Genomic DNA, 21,860 nt, shown 5'->3' with positions numbered 1-21,860 from the left:
GGGCTGAATAATATTCCATTGTATGTATATACTACATTTTGTTTAACCATTCACCCATTAATGGGCAGTGAAGATTGCTTTCACCTTTTTGCTGTTGGGAATAATGCTGCTATGAACATGGTGTACAAATATCTCTCTGAGTCCCTGCTTTCAATTCTTTTGGATGTCAGATTTACTGGATCATGTTTTTTATCTTTTGAGGAACTGTCATACTGTTTTCCATCATGGCTGTACCATTTTACATTCCCACCAGCAGTGCATAAGGGTTCCAATTTCTCCAAGTTCTCACCAACACGTATTATTTTCTCCTTTTTTCACAGTAGCTATCCTAATAAGTGTGAGATGATATCTCATTGTGGTTTTTATTTGCATTTCCCTAATGACTAGTAATGTTGAGCATCTTTTCATGTGCTTGTAGGCTATTTGTATATCTTTACAGAAATGTCTGTTCAAGTCTTTACTCATTTTTAAATTGGATTGTTTGGTTTTTGTTGTTGAATTTTAGACATTCTTTATATAGTCTGGATATTAACCCTTTATCAATTGTGTGACTTGCATATATTTTCTCCCATTCCTAGGTTGCCTTTTCACTCTGTTGATTGTGTCCTTTGGTGCACAGAAATTTGTAGTTTTTATGTAGTCCAGTTTATCTCTTTTTGCTTTTGTTGTCTGTGCTTTTGGTGTCATATCCAAGAAATCATTGGCAAGATCCACTTTATGAAGTTTTTCTCCCATGTTTTCTTCTAAGCATCTTACAGTTTTAGTTCTTATGGTTAGGTCTTTGATCTACTTTGAGTTAACTTTTTTATATGATGTAAAGTAAGGGCCCAACTTCTTTCTTCTGCATGAGATATCCAGTTTTCCCAACACCATTTGTTGAAGATACCATCCTTTATGATTGAATGGTCTTGACATCCTTGTTAAAGATCATTTGACCATATGCAAAGGTTTATTTCTGGGCTCTGTTTTCTATTTCATTGGTCTATATATCTGTCTTTATGCCAGTACTGAGCTGTTTTGATTACTATAACTTTGTAGTAAGTTTTGAAATCAGGGTGTGTGAGACCCTCAGCTCTGTTCTTTTTTCAAGATTGTTTTGCCTGTTTGGAGTCCCTTGAGATTCCATATGAATTTCAGGGTGGATTTTTCTATTTCTGCAAAACACTATTAGGATTTTATAGGGATTGCATTAAATTTGTAGATCGCTTTGGGTAGCATTGACTTCTTAACAATATTAAGTCTTCCAATCTGTGAACATGAGACGTCTTTCCATTTATTTGTGTCTTTAATGTATTTCAGATACATTTTGTAGTTTTCATTGTACAAGCCTTTGCCATCTTGGTTAAGTTTATTCCTTAATATTTTATTCTTTTTGATGCTTTTGTAAATGGATTGTTTTCTCTATTTCCTTTTTTAATTGTTTATTGTTAATGTATAGAAATGTAATAGAGTTTTGTATAGTCATGGAATTTCTTTAAAGTAGACATTATCTACAATTGGAAAATTTCCAGGATACATTATTAAATAAAAACAGATACATACTAAAGAACAATTCAGTAAGATCCAACTTATGTAAAGAAACCTCTATATACCTTTATATACTATTACTCTATATAATGAGCTTCTTTTTTCCCATTTACTCTGGGGTACAATATTCCTGCCTTGGAAAAGGAGCTTTCTCTTCCTCTCTCCCTATGCTTCAGTCATTCTTTCCTAGAAAGCATTTTCACTTGCTCTGTATCTTGTATTCTCAGTTTATCTATATTTTGGGTCAACTATGGGCCAAAGGCACTTGACCTTGATTTAAAATTTATGACTTCCACTTTTATAAGGGGAAAGGTTTTTCAATAGTTTTTTGAAAATAAATGCACAGTCAGTAGCCGCTTTTAAACAAATGCAAAATGCAGTCACAGGGCCCCATGAGAAGGAGCAGTAGAGGCGGAGTGAGGGAAAAGGAGAGTTACACTCACCGGACCAGCCAGTCTGTGGTATTAAGTTCATGCTGGAATCATCTGTGTTGATAAAAGGGTCTAACTGGAAATTCTCCTGGGCCATTCTGTTCATCAGGGTTTCTGAAATCTGGGATGCAATGCTGAGGTGAGCTTGGTCTTGTGAAATCGTGTTCATGCTGGAATCACCCATGAGGATAAAGCAGTGGGTCTAGGGATTTCCAGATAAACCTGTTTATCAGAGCACCAGAGGGCAGCCTATGATAGCCTAGTAGGTCTATCATGAAGCCTCTAGGAGTGCCCGTTTTCAATCCTGCTTGATGTGTCTCTCTCTGGAAATGAGTTTCTCTAGTGTGTCTCAACAGAAATTTTAAACTTTGTGATTAGTAGGCTTATTCTCATATAAAGGACACAATTTTTTTCCTTATTTAATAATTAGACCTATTAGATTTGCTCATAACCATGGTAGCTGGAATACTTTCTAGGCTGAGTTCAGTTTTGCACTTTGTCTCAATCTGCTTTGTTTTGTGTACATTTCCATATTTAGGAGTAAAGATGCAAGATTCTGAATTATAGTAGCTGACTGACTAATCCCAAAGACTCTGTGTTCCTGCCTTAATTTCTCCTGTAGTTGTAGTTAGCTCTCTGCTCATCCTTGTAGAAGCTCATGCAGATTGCCAAAAAGAAGGGGCTAACCAAATGAAATATGGTTTGTCTGTATCCACTCTAGAGAATTGAGCAACTACTAAAAATTATAATTTGGAGATTATGTAACAGCATGGGAAAATGCATATCATCTAATCTAAGTGGGAAAGAAAAACTAAAAAGGATCTTATATGTAAAGTAGTCATAATTGCAATGTTAAAAAAATTCTTTTAATAGAAGAAACTCTGGAAGGAAATATTCCCAAATTCTAATAGTGGTTGTGTGAAGTTGGTGTCATTGGATGATTTTTTTTCTTTTTCTTTTTTTTCTAATTAAATATAGATTATTATAAAAACTTTTTAAACATCTGTGACCAATATTCAGCTGAGTGTTTTTACTGGGCTAGTATAGGATTATATGGTGATACCCTAATTTCATACTGGTAACATCAATCTTTGTCTCCTTTTACCAAGGAGTCCATGTATCAGGTTACCTTTGGTTAAGACTTATTTATGGATAAATGGATTTATATAACATGCTTTTCTTAAGCAGTATATGAAAAATATGAAAAGGTGAATTATGCTACTATAATATGAAATATGTTTCTAACAAAACTCTTTTGCCCTCTTATCTATAATAAAACTCTGAAAATAAAGATTTGTTAGTAGTAGGGCATAAGTTATGGTTTCCAGCTTTTGAAGGAAAGAAATAAAGAGGGAGAGTTTAAGCTGGCTTACTCCTTCATAAAGCCAGGTTAACCCATCGTACATGAAGATAGTTGTGAATTATCTATAGCTGTCCACATAGCTCTTACCAGTGAACAGGCACAAGAGCACGAGCTCTGGAACCAGACCACTTGGATTCAAAGTCTGATAACTTCTCTGAGTGACCTTGGGCAAGTGACCTACCCTCTCTGGGATTCAGTTTCCTTGCCTGTCAAACGGAGATAGTAATAGTGCCTACCTTGTAAGGTTATGGGGAAGATTAAATGTGTCACTGTGTGAAAATAGTGCCTGGTACATAATAAGTAATAGAAGTTTGGCTATTTTTATTATTAAAACTGTTACTAAGAAATTCTTCTCTAATGTATTAATATTTTAGATGGTTGGCATAGATAAAAAGCAGAGTTTGGAAGCCAAAAAAACCCAAGTGCTGATTGCAGATGTTGATAATGAGCTAACTGAACAACAGAGAAAGATATTTTCTTTAATACAGGAGAAAACAGCACTGCGACAAATGTTAGAGAGGGTTACTGCAGAAAAGGAGCAACTGAAGACTGACCTGAGGGACAGTATTGGAATGGTGAGATTCAGCAATGTGTTTTTGTCTTTGTATGTTTTAGATTTTTACAACTTTATTGAGGTATAATTTACATGCAATAAATGTATCTGATGTGAGTGTCCAGTGTGATGACTTTTGACAAATGTCTCTACTTGTGTTCTCTCCACCCCAGCAAGTTCCCTCCCACCTCCACCCAGGCAATCCTGATCTCATCCTCTGCCCCACATAGTCACTGTCCTGATGTTTTCCACCTCAGCTCACTGTCTCTTCTAGAACTTCACACAAATAGAATCACACTGCATGTGCTCTTTTGTCTCACTTCTTTCTACACTCCTTTTTACTGCTTGGTAGTCTTCCGGTGTATGAATAGGCCACAATTTGTTTAGCCTTTCTCCTATATTGATGGAAATTTGAGTTATCTCTACTATTTGGGTATTTTGAATAAAGCTGCTATAAACATTCTCATACAAATGTTTTTATGAACATATATTTTTTATTTCTCTAGAGTATGGATCTAAGTGAAATAGCTGGGTCATAGGGAGATGTATGTTTAGCTTGGTAAGAATTTACTAGGCTGATTTCCAAAGTATAGTTGCACCGTTTTACATTCTCATCAGCACATTAAGAGAATTCTGATGGCTCCACATCCCCACCAACACTTCATATTATTGGTGTTTTTAATTTTAGCCATTTCTATTGGGTGTAACCTTGTTTTGATTTGCCTTTCCCTAATGACTAAAGATGTTGAGCATCTTTTTATGTGCTTATTGTGTATCTTTCTATAAACTGTTCTCTCAGTGATGTGTTGTATAGATTTCAATGTACAGATCTTGGACATATTTTGTTAATTGGTTCCTAAGTGTTTCTATTTTATTTATGCTGTTGTAATTTTTCTTAAATTTCATGTTTAATTGTTGTTAATGTTTGCCAATATTTTCAAACCTACTTTAGTTTTTGTTTCTATATGTGGGGGCAATCTAATGTGTAATAGATTGAAATTAATATTTTCAGAAGTTTGCTATGGATCACAGTAGACCCTGACCTTTTGTGTAATTTTCCATGTTTCTTAGGATTGTCTGTTTGGTCAAAGAGCTGAATGTAAATAAGAGTACAGACAAAAGTTGTATTTTCTTCTCGGTATCTGTCTTGTAATGTTTTTTGGTCTTGATACTTGAGAATGTCACTCTTTAAGCATAATAACTAAGATTAGTCCAATTCATGCTAGCAAAGGACGGCTGCTGTTTTGAGCTTGCTCAAAATCAAAGCCATCCCAGCATATGAAAAGCCTATAACCTGCAGTCTCATCGTCTATCGATGAAAGCTTAGAAACAGTCTCTTTTGGCTTCAGGGTAGAAAACAAGCAAACCTCTTATGATGGAATACTAAATCCAGTTCTAATTCTCGTGGTAGGAATGTAAGTTGAGCAATAAAGAAACAGCATAAGAAAGCAGATTCTTGGCATTTACATGATCAAAATAGACTCACTTTCTTTTTAAGTTAGTCTTTTCCAATATAGTTTGCCATGATTTCTCCATTTTCAGGCTGAGGTAAATGCTGATTTTTACCTGATTTCCTAAATGTAAGCTAGTGTCATTTAATCTCAACTTTTTAAAAATTCTAGACCATTGAAAACCAGGAAGAATTAAGAATTCTTAGAGGTGAACTTAAAAAGCAACAAGAGATAGTTGCACAAGAAAAGAACTGTACCATAAAGAAAGAGAAAGAGCTTTCTAGGACCTGTGAGAAACTGGCAGAAGTTGAAGAAAAGCTAAAGGAAAAGGTGAATTTTTAAAGTTATCTTCCTGGCCATATTTCCTGACTAAACTTTTTTTTTTTGGTGATAAATTTTGGTTCTAATAGACCTAAATTCCAGAAATAGAATGTACCTCCCAAATGAACAGCTCTCAATGCTAATATTTTGGACAGTTTGAACTCACACTAGGATCTTAGCTAACCTCTTTTGTGTGTATTATATTATCCTAGAGTCTTTCAATGAGAGGGGGCCTTGGTTCATCTAAACTACTCATGATGTATTCATTCATTCATCAAATATTTATTGAGCATTACCGTGGGCCAGGCACTGTTCTGGGCACTTGATATACATTAGTCAGTAAAACAAAGCTCCTGCCCTTATATAGAGCTATATTAGTCATTCTCTAAACTCTAAGATTTGTCACTATTACCATCTCTTAGATGTTTGCAAGTTCCTGAATTATTTCTTTTTTAGAAGTAAGGTGCTGTTGTAATATAATTGTGTAAGAGCTAAGACTGTTAGAACAATTGTACTGCTCTAGTAATTCTAAAATGGACCCACTGATATCTTTCTGTTTATCCTAAGAACAGTGCTACATGCATTATAAATAGCGTAGTGTTTCCATTGTGCTTCTGTGGAATGTTTTTTTCCTAATATATGTTCTCTTAATTCTCATCCCTTTCACTATAACCTAATTGAATTTACTAAAACCTCCTGTCTATTTCATACTCCTCCCAAAGAGGTGATATCAATAGGCTTATGTAAAAGTTAATGCCTCAGTGTTTGTGTGGGCCATCCCCTAAAGACCTTATTGGAACTAAAAATAAATTATCCAAAAAGGTTTTAAGAGATGAGGAATTACAGTTTATTTGCCAGGTACATCTATATATTTAGTCAGTCTCTTTTCTTTTTAAATTTTTCGCATTTTTACTTTGCCTCCTTGATTAACCAAGTGACACTATGTTAGTTTCTTAGGACTTCTGTGTCAAATTATCATAAACTTGCTGGCATAAAAACAATGGAAATTTATTCTGTCACATTTCTAGATTCTCGAATTCCAAAATCATGGTGTCGGAGGACCATGCTTCTTCTGAAGGCTCTAGAGAAGAGTCCTTCCTTGCCTTGTGCTATCCGTGGCTCCCGCTGTCCTCGATAGTCCTTGTTCTGTAGCTGCATCACTTCAATCTCTGTCTCCATCTTCACAGGATCTTCTCTGTGTCTCTGTGCGTCCTTTCCCGTCTCTTATGAGGACATTCTCATTGGATTTAGGGCCCAACCCTAGTCCAGTAGGGTATCTTCTCAATCCTTAACTAATTACATCTGCAAAAACCCTCTTTCCAAATCGGATCACATTGAGGTTCTGGGTAGACTTGAATTTTGGGTGGGACCCTCTTCAGCCCAGTACAGACACTATGCCTAGAAGCTGCTTTACTTTCAGTGCTGCTTGTCTGTTTCCACTAGGGTAGTGTGCAGGGCTGTGATAATGATTCTCTCAGTTTGGCAAAGTACATTTTACATAAGAATTTTAAGATAATATGGCAAAATGGTAATAATAAAAACTTTATTTCTTAAGAGCCAACAACTCCAAGAAAAACAGCAACAACTTCTTAGTGTACAAGAAGAGATGAGTAAGATGCAGGAAAAGATGAATGACGTGGAGAATATAAAGAATGAATTAAGGAACCGAGAATTAACGTTGGAACGTATGAAAATGGAGAGGCTAGAGTTGGCTCAGAAACTCCGTGAAAATTATGAGGACATAAAATCCATAACCAAAGAAAGAAATGATCTACAGAAATTACAAGAGTCCTTTGAAGTAGAGAGAGAGAAACTTAAAGAATACATAAGAAGAATTGAAGTTAAGGTCAGTTAGACCCTTTTCTTCATCTGTTGTGTTTCCTTAAAACTGAGCCAATTGGGAAGGGGGGCAGTGTTGAGATGATGTTGTTAAAATATTCTTTAAACTTCACATGCTAATAAAGGGTCTGGAAACAAAAGAAGAACTCAAAATTGCTCACATGCATCTGAAAGAACACCAAGAAACTATTGATAAACTCAGAGAAGTTGTTTCAGAGAAGACAGATGAAATATTAAATATGCAAATACATTTAGAAAACACAAATACTGCCTTAAAAGCACAGGTATTTTTTTAAAGTTGTTATCTGAGTAGCTGAGAGTTTGAATCAGGTCTTTTGTGTAAAGAAACAAGATATGAGTTAGCCTAAAATTGGAGACAAGTAAAGATTTGCCTATTAATTTAGAAACTATTATTTAGCTTTTTATCAAATCTATCTATATCATAATTTATTGTATGCTTATCTCAAGATCCAAGAACTTCAGGAGAAAGAACATCAACTTCTTAAGGCAAAAAATGATCTCAAGGAAAATATGCATCAAACAGAGCAATTGAAGAAGCAATTAGAGGCCCAGAATTCAACTCTGGAAACTATAGAAACAGAGAAGTTCAAATTGACTCAGAAACATCTTGAGAACCTTGAAGAAATAAAACTTGTTGCTAAGGAAAGAGATGGCCTCAGAAGAGTGGAGGAAACCCTCAGAACGGAGCGAGAGCAGCTCAGGGAAAGCCTGCGAGAGACGGAAGCTACAGTAAGCGATACTCCTTCCCTCCCTCGTGAGGAAGCGTGGGCTTTGCTGACAGCAGTGAGCCCTGCTTTCACATGATGGTGCTGCTGGTGTGAGTGAACTGATAGAAACTTTTAGGCACGTAACTTGGTATTGTTCTTGAAAATTGTAAATTCTGTAAGCAATATTTTCTTCATAGACTTTATCCTACATGTATACTTAATCAATTGTTAAGATAAAGAAATATATATATATATACATACACATATATACACCACAGTGTTGTTCATTGTAGCAATTTGTAATAAAAAATGGGATACAATCTGAATGTCCATCAGAAGGAAACTGGGTAAACAAGAGCAATATGTCAGAATACTATGCAACACCTAATAAAAAAATGGAATAGATTTGACCGTCCTAATATGGAAAGCCCAGAATGACTCTTAGGAGGAAAAGCAAGCTGTAGAATAGTGCACATATAACATGTTTGCCTCTGGAAAGTGGAAGCAGGCTGTGGGAGGTGGGGACAGGGAGGAAAAGCTTATCACTTTCTAACAACAAAAATACAGAGTAAGAAGTAATAGTTTTATTATTTTTACTAAGAAAATATGTTATTTTCATTAAAAAAATACTAACATTTTAACATTAAGATATGTCACTGTTCTCAAAATTTCTCTAATGATGAAGAATCTGGAAAAACAAGAGGAACTAAGAATTGCTCACATGCATCTGAAGGAGCACCAGGAAATTATTGATAAACTCAGAGGGATTGTTTCTGAGAAGACAGATGAAATATCAAATATGCAGATGGATTTAGAAAATTCAAACACTAAATTACAAGAAAAGGTATGGGGGGAGGGGAGGGTTATTTGATTGGCTGTCTGACTTATTTGTGCCTATAATCCTCTGGGGATATGAAATAGTTTAGCCACATTGGAAGACACGTTGGCAGTGTTTACTGACACTGAACATGTACATGCCTGTGGCCCAGCGATTATAGGTATGTACCTGAGAGAAAAGAACGCATACTTCCACATAAAGATATGTACAAGAATGTTCATAGCAGCTCTAATCATAATAGTGAAAAACTGAAAACAACTCAGATGCCTTTCACTGGGAGAATGGATTTACACCTTGTGGTTTATAAGTTCAAAAATAGGCAAAGTCACCTAAGATGACCAAGGTCATGATAGTGGTTGGCTGTAGTAAGGGGGCACACAGGAACTTTTTGGGGTGCTAGAAATGTTCTATATTTTAATCTGGGTTGTTATTACATAGATGTAAACATATGTCAAGAATAATTGAGCTATACACTTAAGATTAGTGCACTTATGTGTATATGTACATGAGTGCATCTATATACATGTGTATATATGCACAAGTATATATATGTATATATATGTACACTTGTGTGTATATGTACATATGTACACACTTGTGTGTATATATATATACACTTACGTATATAATCTCAAAAGAAAATAACTTCTGTGTGGAATTATGCAGAATATTAATGAGTGACATTAGAAGCCTATTGTCTTAATCAATTTAGAAACTATTCTTTATACTTGTCTTAAAAACCATCTGTATCCTGACATGTTATTTTATGATTATCTTGATAAGATCCAAGAACTTAAGGCAAATGAACATCAGCTTTTTAAGTTAAAAGAAGATGTCAGTGAGACACAGAAAAAAATGTCCGAGATAGAGCGATTGAAGAAACAATTCAAGGCCCAAAGTTTAACTCTGGATAAAATAGAAACGGAAAACTTAAACTTGGCTCAGAAACTTCATGAAAATCTTGAAGAAATGAAATCTGTAATGAAAGAAAGAGATAATCTAAGAAAAGTGGAAGAGGCACTCAAACTGGAGAGAGACCAACTGAAGGCAAACCTACAAGAAACCATAGCTAGAGTGAGTTATACTCTTTCTTCCTGTCCAGCACACATATTTTTAATACAAGAAGCTTCCTTCTCTTTTAAATAAATGATACTGTTGGTGAAAAAGTAAATGTTAGAGCCTTTTAGGGAGACAGTTTGACAATATCTTATTAAAAATTTATCAGCATATACGTTTGTTACAGCAATTCCATTCCTAGGAATTTATCCAACCAATACATTCACACATTTGGGCAGAAATACAACAGCATTCACTGCAGCATTGTTTGTGGTAAACAAAAGCTAAAAGCAATCCAAGTGTCCGCCATAAGGCACTGGCTAAGTGGGGTTTGTCTGTATAAGGGAACACTAAGCATAAGAATGGGACACTTTTTCTGTGACGTTGATCTAGAAGGGTGTCCAAGGGGTCTGAAAGGAGAAGAGCAAGCAGCCAGTTCAACAAGGAGCAGGACTAGGATGGGCGAGGTGAGGGACAGGGTCTGTACTCTCTATCCTTCCATACTGTTCTGATTTGGGGGTGGTGTGTTGGTGGTTTTTAACTGTGAGAATGCATTTTTTTACTTTAACTAGTTCATCATTAAGAAAAGATAATGTGCCTTTATATTATCATATTTCTCAATTTCTTCTAATAATAAAGGATCTGGAAACACAACAAGAACTGAAAATTGCTCGTATGCATTTGAAAGAACACCAGGAAACTATTGATAAATTCAGAGAGAGAGTTTCAGAAAAGACAACCCAGATTTCAAATATTCAAAAGGATTTAAATAAGGCAAAAGATGAATTACAGGAAAAGGTATTGTTGTTTTATTCTTTTGGGAGTAGTTGTGTCCAAAATTATTTGTAGACTCAGCAAGGAGATAGAAATAGATATATAGACATAGATATGTGCTTGTATGTAACAAATAGACTATTTTCCGTCCTTGAAGGAGTTCTGTTTGCATTCTAACTTGTTTTATAATTATCTCAAGATCCGAGAACTTCAGAAAAAAGAGCTTCAACTTCTTAAAGTGAAAGAAGATGTCAGTAAAACTCATTAAAAAATGAATGAAACGGAAGGATTGAAGAAGCAGTTTGAGGCCCAAAATTTATCTATGCAAAATGTGGAAATGGATAACTTACACTTGACTAAGAAACTTTATGAAAGCCTTGAAGAAATAAGAATTGTAGCTGAGGAGAGAGATGAGCTAAGGAGCATAAAAGTCTCTCAAAAATGGAAAGAGACCAATTCAGAGAAACCTTAAGAAAAATGATAGCTAGAGCGAGTTCAGAATCTACCCCTATCTAGTAACTATTTATAAGAAACAAGCTTTTTTGAAAAGGGTAGCAATGTTTTTACTTTTTTTTTCCGGGAAATTTCTACAAACGGAGGATAATGGGAAAACTATTACTATAACTTTTCACACAAACAGGCAAGTACAGTTTTAAAAGAAGCTAAAATCTATTTCAGAAAATACCATTTTAATTCTTTATTTTTAAGAAAAAATTTGTTAAATAAGCAGACTATTTTCTTTAATGAAATTTTAAAAGAGTTTTTAAACCAAGAAATAGCATTATTCTCAATGGAGAAATAGTTGAAGGATTCGATTTACAAAAGATTAAATAGCCCATCTCTCTATCTCTACCTGATAGGGTTAGACGTGGGCTCTTGTTAGTGACATTAGAAGGGAAGAAGGCAAGATGAATACAAAAAAAGAAATTGAACTGAATCCTCTAAAAAGTAATGTAAACTTCAGATCAATAAGAAAGTTTATGAAATCTATAAAAATCTTTTTCATTCTCATATTTCAATAGTGAAGAAAGAATAAAGTGGAAAACAGTATCATTTGCAATCTCAATAGAAACATCAGACACTTGGGAATCATATTTATGTGGACCCTAACTAAATTTATAAAGAGATTTAATTCATTCAACAAATATTCATTGAACAATTAGTCTTCTGGGTACTGCAGTAAATAAGATAAACAAATGGGAGAAAATGTTTTGTTTTGTACTTGTAGTCAGAAATACAAAATGTAGGCAGGGTATGAATTTTCTGGTCCATGGTGCTGGGAAGAATATATGAATGGAGCTTGGAGCACCATGGACAGTACAGACAGTCGTGCTAGCATGTTTAGTTGGCAATAATTATTCTACTGCAGAGATCTGGAAGAGTAGGAACCAGAGATAAATCTAAAACCTAATTTGCAGCTATGAACGTTACAGGAACAGATTCTGTCTCCAAAAAATATGTGGTTCTCCCACTTTTTTCCCCAATGAGTTGAGGTTACTCACTAAAAGACTTCATGATACTATTATTCATTTTCTGACCATTTTTTACATTTTTTTGTGTTACAAGTATAATATTTGATTCCATTATTGAAATAATGTACAATGTGTAATTGAAAAAGTAAATGATTAGACATTATATATGAATGGAGTTATAGCTGAAGCCTTGTTTATTTCTTTCCATCCAAGCAGGACCAACAGAACATCAAAGAGGTATTAAAATATGAAAAAATGTTGCTATGTGATGGAAAACAGCACCTTACAGAAAGCCTGAGAGAAAAGTGCTTTAGGATAAAAGTAAGTGCCCCTGTTCAAATTACAAATAAATATTGGGGCCCTTCCAAAGGCCTGAGGAGTCACAGGCACCTCTATGGAATGAATAGATAATGCTCAGTATTCTTCTAAACTTCATAATCTAGTACAGATATGTGTGTGCATACATGCATACATACACAAACAAAACAGTGGGGTTTGGGGCCGGCCCTGGGGCCAAGTGGTTAAGTTTCTGCTCCCGCTTCGGCAGCCCAGGGTTTCCCCAGTTCAGATCCTGGGCACAGACATGGCACCGCTTGTCAGGCCACGCTGAGGCAGCATCCCACATAGCAAAACCAGAGGCACTCACAACTAGAATATACAATTATGTACTGGGGAGGCTTTGGGGAGAAGAAGAAAAAAGATTGGCAACAGATGTTAGCTCAGGTGCCAATCTTTGAAAAAAAACAGTAGGGTTTATGATTTTGAGGCTTCACTGGAAAGGTGGTATTTCAGCAGATACCTGAAAGGAGTCAATGGTTGAGACATACAGGTATCTGGTGGAGAGCAGAACAGGCAGGGAGAACAGCAAGGACAGAGCTCCTGAAGCAGAAGCTGCCTAGTGGGCTCCAGCAACATCAACAAGGGGGAAAGCTAATGAGAAACGAGGTCAGAGTTAACAGGAGGAAGCAGGCTGTGGGGCTTTTAAAAGACTTTGGGTTTTACTCTGAACGAGATGTGGATCCACTGGAGAGTTTTGACCACAAGAGAGACATGGTCTGACTTACATTTTAAAGGGATAGCTCTGATTGTTGTGTTGAAAATTAAGTGATAGCAGGAAGACTATTTGAAAGACTAATTTCAGTAATCATGCGAAGATGGTGATGGCTTGGCCCAGAGAGGTAGTAGTGGAAGCAGTGAGAAGTGTGTGGATTCTGAACATGTAGTGAGGGTAAAGCCAACAGGATTTACTGTCACCCCTATTAGAACACAAGATCCCTAAAGACTTCTGTGTGTTGTTTATGGCTGCATCACTTAGCACAGTCCTGACAGAAGTCAGCCTTCAATATGTATTTATTAAAAGTACAAATGAATGACTAGACAGTGCTGCTCCAACCATAAGGTGATTCCTCCTAAGACCAAAGGCAAGAATCCCCTCTCCAACATCCCAGATTAATGAACATCTATCTAGGTTTTCCTTAAATTATTAAAAGGAGAGCTCATTATTGTCAGAAGCCCCTTACTCTATTGTTTAGCACCCTGAACTAAATATGTTAATACCCGATTGAATGTAAAGTGTTCTTCCACCTGTGCCCTGACCAGCTTGTCACCTGTCTGGTCTCTAGAAAGTTGAGCTGCTGGGCCTAGGCCTAATGGGTGTCTGCCATACACAAGGCACTAGACTGGGTGCTTTACCTCATGAGACAGAGTTTATTGTTCCATTTATAAACAAAGAAATTGAGGCCCAGGAGGAAGTTTAGTCATTGCCCAAGGTCACACAGCTGGTAAATTGGTAAAATTAGGATTTGAAACCAAGTCTAAGTTTAAAACTTGGGTATAGAAGCATTTCTACAAATGTAATTTTATTTCCTTTAATTTATAGTGTCTGTATGTATTTTATAGGTTATATTTAGATATTATCTAACATTTTACTTAATTCCCTAGAAAACTTTGTGGAAATTATTGTACTCTTCATTTTGTAGTTGGGAGAATGGCTCAAGGATTTCCCCAGTCAGGAAGTGACAGGGCTAGAACCTGAACTCTAACTCTGATAAAAGGTGAGAAATCTCAGATTCTAGGCAGATAATAGAACGTAGGTCATGTGATTTGTTGTCACTCGTTTTGATGCTGGCTCAGTGAGCTGAGGAGTCGAAAGAAACATTTCTTGGACTCTCAAGGTCTGGCAGTAGTGCTCTTTTATTCAGGAAGTAGCATGGAGTAGCATGGGGACAGGACCTATGGGCAGTGAAGAGCTGCAAACATGGGTTGAGGGTAGGGCTAAATTTATAAGGCATAAGTATGTGAGTTGCTTCTTTACAAGACAAAGGAAAAATTAGGTAAAAAAAGTATCAGTGCAGGTGGAGTCTGGTTATCAGGTGGTCTTATAACTTTGGGTAAGAATCAGATTGAATGAGGTCAGGATGTCCCATGCTTCTGTGAGGATGATATAGATTGGTATGTAGGCCAGGAAGCCTTGGGCTTTTCTCCCTGAGGCATCCTTGATCCTCATCAGTTTTATCTGCTCACTCACACCACCTATTGTCAACAGAAGCTAGCATTCAGCCTTGAGCTACAATACATACTAGATTGAATTCATGCAAATTTCTCTTCCAACTTTGTAAATGTTCATTCAAATCATGGATGTTTAGAAGACTAAAAGAAAATGTATCAAAATGATAACAATGGTTGTTTCTGGTTTTCTTTGTTATAGCTGTTTTATAGAGGATTAGAATTGGCCACCCCAAGATATATCTCTTTGGCATGAAGATTATTTTGGGCTGGTTACTTTCAAAAACTGCAGACATGAGAGAAACTCTGAAAAGTAGAAGTTACCCTTTGTAAGAGACATTTCCATTTGTAAGGGAAATCTCCATCTGTAAAGATGTCTCCCTCTCTGTACCAGGAAGAAGGGGGATGACCTTACCTCTAGAAACTCTTATCAATGCGGAAGGCAAGGACTTAAATCTGCATAATAACCTTACTCTTGTTTACTGTACTTGTCTGGTAACCTCCCATACTGACTCCCCCTACCCACAACATCCTCCTTTGTCTTTAGCTGAAGATGATATTTAAGGTGAGAGCTTCCGCCATTTTGGTGAGTTGCTCAGTTTTCCTGGGTCTCTCCCATGTATACATGTTATAAAGCTTTGTTTAATTTTCTCCTGTTATTCTGTCTCATGTGAATTTAATTTGCTGTCCAGCCAGAAGGACCTAGAGCGTGTAGAGGAAATATCTTCCTCCCCTACAGTTTAAACTTCTTAAATTTCCACAATGATTATAATTATTTCTATAATCCAAAATCGACAATAACATTTTCTTTTTGTTTTTTATACACAAATGTCTCAATTTATTTCTGCCCTATAGAAAGTGTTAAAGCATAAATTTTGTTACAATTCCAGAGCTAGGACTACTTATTGTTAAAGTAGAATGAATTATTAAATTGAATGAATTCTCACTGCCTTTAGGAGCTTCTGAAGAGATACACAGAGATGGATAGTCATTATGAGTGCTTAAATGGACTCTGTCTTGACTTGGAGAGGGAAATTGAAACCCAAAGAGAGCTTTCAATTAGAGTAAAAGCAAACCTCTCACTTCCACATCCACAAACCAGACAGATTCAGAAACTTCTCACTGCCAACCAGAGATGTTCCATGGAGTTCCACAGAGTCATGAAGAAACTCAAGGTACCACCTGTTTTAGTAATATCTTTGTAAATATTGCCATTAATTTCAGTTACAAACCAGTATATTTAAGTCCTGCTTTGGGAGTTGGTGTATTTGCTAATTAGTACATTTGCTACTGAATTAAAGATGGCATGGGTCTGAGAATAGCATGTGCAGGATCCTCAGTGCATCTAGGACCTGCTCATTCAACAAAACCTGAGCTCTGCCTTTGGCCTTAACAATGTGTCAGGGTGCTGGGGAGACAGAGATGAGCAAGCGCTAAATCTCTCCTAGTCCAGTGGGTGAGGCAGACATTTGAACAGGTGAGAAGTGCAGTAGTGGACAATGTCCTGGAGAACAAGTTGGACAAGACTGGACTGGAAGCTGGGCTCAAGCAGTAAAGCTTAGAGTTCATTTTAGAGATGAGGAGGGGTCACTGGACAGTTATTTTAAGTGGTGGCAGTAATGTGATCGGGTTGCCATTGTAGAGACTTCACTACAGACAAAGAAGAAATGAGTCTGCAGGGGATGATAAGCCTGGTGGCAGAGAGAAGAGACAAGAGGCAGTTACAATTGTCCTGATGAGATGTGATGGGTGACAGTACTATGGGGGAAGGATTCATAGGGATGGAAAGGATGAAAGAAGTTAAAGAAATATTTGGCAGTTTACAATAGTAGGTCCATGTGCTTGACAGTGGAGGGAGGGGAGGGAAGTTCAGACTGAGCCCCAGGATTTGGGCTTAGCCGGGTTTGTGGATAGTGGTGCCATTAACTGATAGAAAGAAAAAACGAAAGGGAGAAGGCAGGTGAGGCAGGAGGAGAGATCTGGTGTTTAATTTGAGATGTTTTGAGATAGAAATACCTATAATGGAACATCCAGGAAGAGAAACCAAGTAGGCTTTTAGTTGTGAATCTGAGGTTTGTCAGGAGAAAAATCAGGACCACAGATAAAGATGTGGGATCCATCAGCATTTGGTGATAGATAGTACAACAGGTGTGAATGAGGCCACCCAGAAGTATAATAGAGTGAAGATAAAAGAGAACTCTGGAAAAGATCAGTTCTCAAGAGGCAGTAGCAGAAAAGAGAGCAACACATGAGTTTGAGGTTGGAAAAGTCAGAGAGATAAGAGAGAACTGAGCAAAAGTGCCATTGGTCAAGTCAGTGGTGGAGAGTGTGTCAAAGATGAAGTGGTCAAGAGTGTCAGATGCTTCAGACAGCCAGAACATGAATGAAGAGATCCCCTCAATTGTTGACAATAGAGCTTACTGGTGACCTTTGTCAGAGCAGTTTTAGTTGAGTGGTTAGGAAAGAGGCCAGATTGTAAATTGTTAAGGAATGGTGGAAGTTGAGGAAGTAGGAAGCGGTATCTTCCCTACCTAGGTAGATTGCCCCTCAGGCTCTAATAGTCTTCAAAAGCCTAACAATCAGATATCCAGAACTTATTCATGAGGTCCATAGAACCAGGGCATTCAAATTCTTGTCCCCTTTAAGCCACACTTGACAGGTAAGTCCTGAGGCAGGGCACACTCACGTTGGCCACCCAGCTGACATAGGCAGGAGAGGATGTTGAAATGAATCTCACTGGGAAAACTGCGTGATATAATTAACCAAAAGGAGGCAATAGAAAAAGGTGGGTTTATAGGGAAAGGCATCATGTTACATTGTAAACATATTGAATCTGAGGTAACTGTAGGACATCCCTGAGGTAGCTCCAGAAGGAAGTCAGAAATAAGAAACTAGAGGTCTGGAAGTCACTCTCTGAAGACGCTGAGAGTAGAAACTTGGGAATAGAGAGAGGTTCTTCCCTTCTTCCTCACTCCTCAGAGGATAGAGACAAACAAGACAAGCCGCCCCACCTCTTAGTCTTGAGAGTTTAGAACTTCCTCTAAACGTGATAAAAGTTTCATTTCCCAATTTGTTTCATGTTTTCCTGCAAGTATGTGTTAAGCCATGTTACAAAGATAAAGGAAGAACAACATGAATCCATCAGTAAACTTGAAATGGTTTTTATTGATGAAGTGGAAAAGCAAAATGAACTGCTAAGTAAAATGCAGCATCTTCAACAAGATGATGATGTACCATCCAGAGAATTAGGGGACCTCCAGTTGAGCCAGAAAATGGATCTACATATTGAGGTATGATTTATTTAAAATGGATTTAATTAGATTTTAAGTCTTTTTATCAAATAGAAAGGTACCTCTTCATGTGCTTAGAGTCATTTTCATTTATGAAATTAAAAACAGCTTGCAGAGGGGCCAGCCTGGTGGCGTAGCAAGTGGGTTCCTGTGCTCTGCTTTGGCAGCATGGGGTTCGCTGATTCAGATCCTAGGTGTGGACCTGGCACTGCTCATCAGGCCATGCTGTGGCAGTGTCCCACAGAGAAGAACCAGAAGGACCTAGAACTAGGATATACAACTATGTACTACTGGGGCTTTGGGGAGAAAAAAAATAGGTTGCAGAATGACAGCTGGCCAGATGTAAAGAGTGCCAAGTCATAGACTAGCCTCCTTTCAGAACTACACAGATATAGAAAAGTAGACTTAATATCAGCAAGTAGGATTTCTTGGAAGGCCAGAATAAGTTTCCAAATGCCTTCTAAAACTTCCTAGATCTGTGACTGGGAGTCACAGACATTTGTATTGTAGCAACCCCACATGGAGTGTCCTGCTCTCACCCAGCAGTGTGAGGCCCCTGCAGTTCCCAGTATGCATGCAAGGCCTGCTGTATGCACAGAAAAGCTGCATCCAGAAGCACTTCAGACACTGTCACAGATTCATTGTTTCGAACAGGTTTTAAAAATGCCAAAAGGCAGAATTTGTAGATGTGCCTCTGTTACATAGCCTATACTGCCAAAATTTTATTATTTAAATTAGAATTATATTTCTAATATAATGAGGATAAATTAGAATTATGTTTACTTCAAAATATTAGAAGTGAAAGTTCAGTAAGGTTATTTTCCCCTTTTTATGATATTTGTCTGATATTTAGATAAAAACTTTCCTAAGATTCAGGAGATTCAATGCTTATTTTTCACACAGGAAATTCTCAAAGATTTTTCGGAATGTGACTTCCACAGCGTAAAGATGGAATTTCAACAAGTACTGAGTAATAGGAAAGAAATGACCCAGTTTTTGGAAGAGTGGTTGAATACTCATTTTGATATAGAAAAGCTTAAAAATGGCATCCAGAAAGAAAATGATAGGATTTGTGAAGTGAATATCTTTTATAATAAAAAGATAATTGTAAGTAGTACTTTTTTTGTGCTCATTCTTTTTTTTTGTTTGCTTTAATTTTTCTGCCTCATTCTTAAAAAGACTTAGAGCAACTTAATTTTAAGTATATTTTCTTTCATTTATTTGTATATGCTTCTTTATTTTTTTATTTGAAAAAGAGTGACTGTAAATGTGTTCTTCCTCTAACACATTTTGCTTCCTTAAGGTAATTAAATATATCAACTTGTAAAGAAGATAATAAAATGTTGCAGTATAACAATCCATTTCCACTGGTGAAACCTCAAATCTTGCCATTTTCCTCTGTCCTTTCTCGCTTCCATAAGACCTGAGCCTTTTCCCCCAAGTATCCTCAAACAAGGTGAGATGCTAGCCTGTTTCAGGGCTGTGGGCAGCACCTGTGGTCAAGCCAAAGACAGCTCTAGTCCACTAATTAGTGAGGCCTTGTGCTTCTCACCTCGGTGCTGTTGCTATCATACGTGCTGATCCTTCAACTGTGAGGTTCAAACATGTGGTTTGTATCATTGTTCCCAAGGTGACCAGCCCTTGTGGACAGATTCATATGAACCAATATTGCTTGAGATCAGTTTTATTAATTTGTTTTACTTTCCACTGATGAGAAGATTCATTCGGCTTTCTGAAGTAATCTCTACCTCATACACCTGGTAAAATTGTCATTAATCAGAAAGTTGCTTGTTATATAGGCAGTTGGAGCAAAGGGAGCTAGATTAATATTATAGCTCCTAAGACTGGTTTTATATTTCATTTGTTTGGGTAGTTCTTTCCTGACACTTTAATTTCATCTGGAAACTATACTTAAATCACATTGAAATGTAGATAACATTTTTAAAAAAAGGTTTTCCTGTGGATAGTGAATCCCATTTGTCGAATACCCCAAGCTAGCAAAACAGTAAATGAGCTTTTAAAATAAAAAAAAATGGTCCACAATCAATGAAGAAAAGCATAAAACCAGTGTTTGGGATAAGATAATTTCCATATAATTCAGTGTTTTTCTCATAATATTGAGGGCTCACTTGTGGTTAGAAAGTAGAGATTTCTGCTCTGTGGATCAGCATGGATATGTGGCTTCTTCCACCATCTGAGCATAGCAATTGATAACTTGGTGTGGTGTGGGGTCAGTAGTCCAGAACCAAGGAGAGTCCAGGGTGCCAGCAAGAACAACTAATTTAGGATCCGCATCTCACAGAACTACCATAAAGCCACAAAGAAAGATACAGGTAAGGCCAAGAAGGCATTCATGATGAGAGCAAAAAGTACATCCCATAGGAATAGGAAGTAAAAAGATGATAGAAGCAATTTCAGAGTGAGTCAGCCTTTGATGTAATGAGGGTATGGATTGGCTGTTACTCCCTGCACGGAAATAGAAGATTTTCAGATTACGAAAAGTCAGTAAATTTTTTTCCTTATAAACACTGAGGTTTGAAATGAAAGAGGAAAATAGATTGTTATTAAGTTTACTGGGTATGCTCTGCTATTAGATGTCAGTTAATGTTTATATATGACATTATATATGTCATAACATACATAATGATTTTAACCTGACCAGTTCTTCAGATTCCTCTTCATATGTCAGTGCTGATCTAATAGAATGAGATTATCATCTTGCAGATCAATATGAATCCTCTCTAGTCCTTTTTCTTCTTTTATTCTCATAATCAATATCCAGCGTCTTCTGAAATGTCAGGAACTGGTGCAAGCCACAAAGAATGTTCACATTCTTTTAAAGTACTATTCTAGAATGTTCTGAATAATGAATTTCAACATATGCCTTGTCCTAGAACTCTAGTATTTTCCATAGTGGTTTTTTTAATACGTAATTCATTTTAGAAGCTATAGTGTTGTCTTTACTACTCAATAGGCTATAATGAATGAATCAACAGAGTTTGAGGAAAGAAATGTGACCATCACCAAAGAATGGGAACATGACCTGAAATCAGTGAAAGAGAAAAATGAAAAACTGTTGAAAAACTATCAAACTTTGAAGATCTCTCGAACATCTGGTGCCCTTGTTAATCCTACTACACAAGGCGATAAGAATCTTCATGTCACATCAAGAGCTACACAACTAACCACAGAGGTATGAGATTTCTTATAAGATGTTTTTCAATTTGCAGCTTCATTGTAGAGTTAAAGATGTATCATATGTAACATTTCAGAGCAAAATCACAGTATTGAAGGTATTAGGGAACATGCATGATGGACTTGTTTTTTAAATATAGTTCTATTGGGGCGCTCACTCAACTAATTATAAAGCTACATGTTACATAAGATCTTACCTTTGAATTATAAAATAGAAGTAACTCATGCCTTAATTTGATTAATAGGTATGTATACCACTTAAGGTGTTATTACCATACATTATAAGTTTTCTAAATCATGTGACTTTCTATTAAATTATAATCTATGTCTATAGTACCAAACTAGTTTAGAGAGAAAGAGCAATTTAGCTTTTCTCTAATTATCATCAGTGTCTTTAATATTGGTTAATGTGATCAAAACAAAAATGGAAGAGGCTAAAAGTATAATAAATTTCTTATACAGATTAACCTGTGCCCAAGAATCAGTACATTATTTGAATAATCCAATAACTGTATTA

At 36.5% G+C, this 21,860-nt stretch overlaps 1 long non-coding RNA gene and 1 pseudogene across 2 annotated transcripts in view; one reads left to right on the top strand and one right to left on the bottom strand.

Moving 5' to 3' along the window:
- The window catches only part of LOC139044388 (uncharacterized), a 49,490-nt gene that overhangs the window by 4,818 nt on the left and 22,812 nt on the right, over positions 1–21,860 (bottom strand). The window lies entirely within an intron of this gene.
- LOC139044384 (centromere-associated protein E-like) overlaps positions 1–21,860 on the top strand; it is an 80,024-nt pseudogene that overhangs the window by 41,698 nt on the left and 16,466 nt on the right.

This window comes from Equus asinus, unplaced genomic scaffold, assembly GCF_041296235.1.
Source record: "Equus asinus isolate D_3611 breed Donkey unplaced genomic scaffold, EquAss-T2T_v2 contig_803, whole genome shotgun sequence".
Taxonomy (NCBI): Eukaryota; Metazoa; Chordata; class Mammalia; order Perissodactyla; family Equidae; genus Equus; species Equus asinus.
This window is presented reverse-complemented; position numbering and strand designations above follow the sequence as displayed.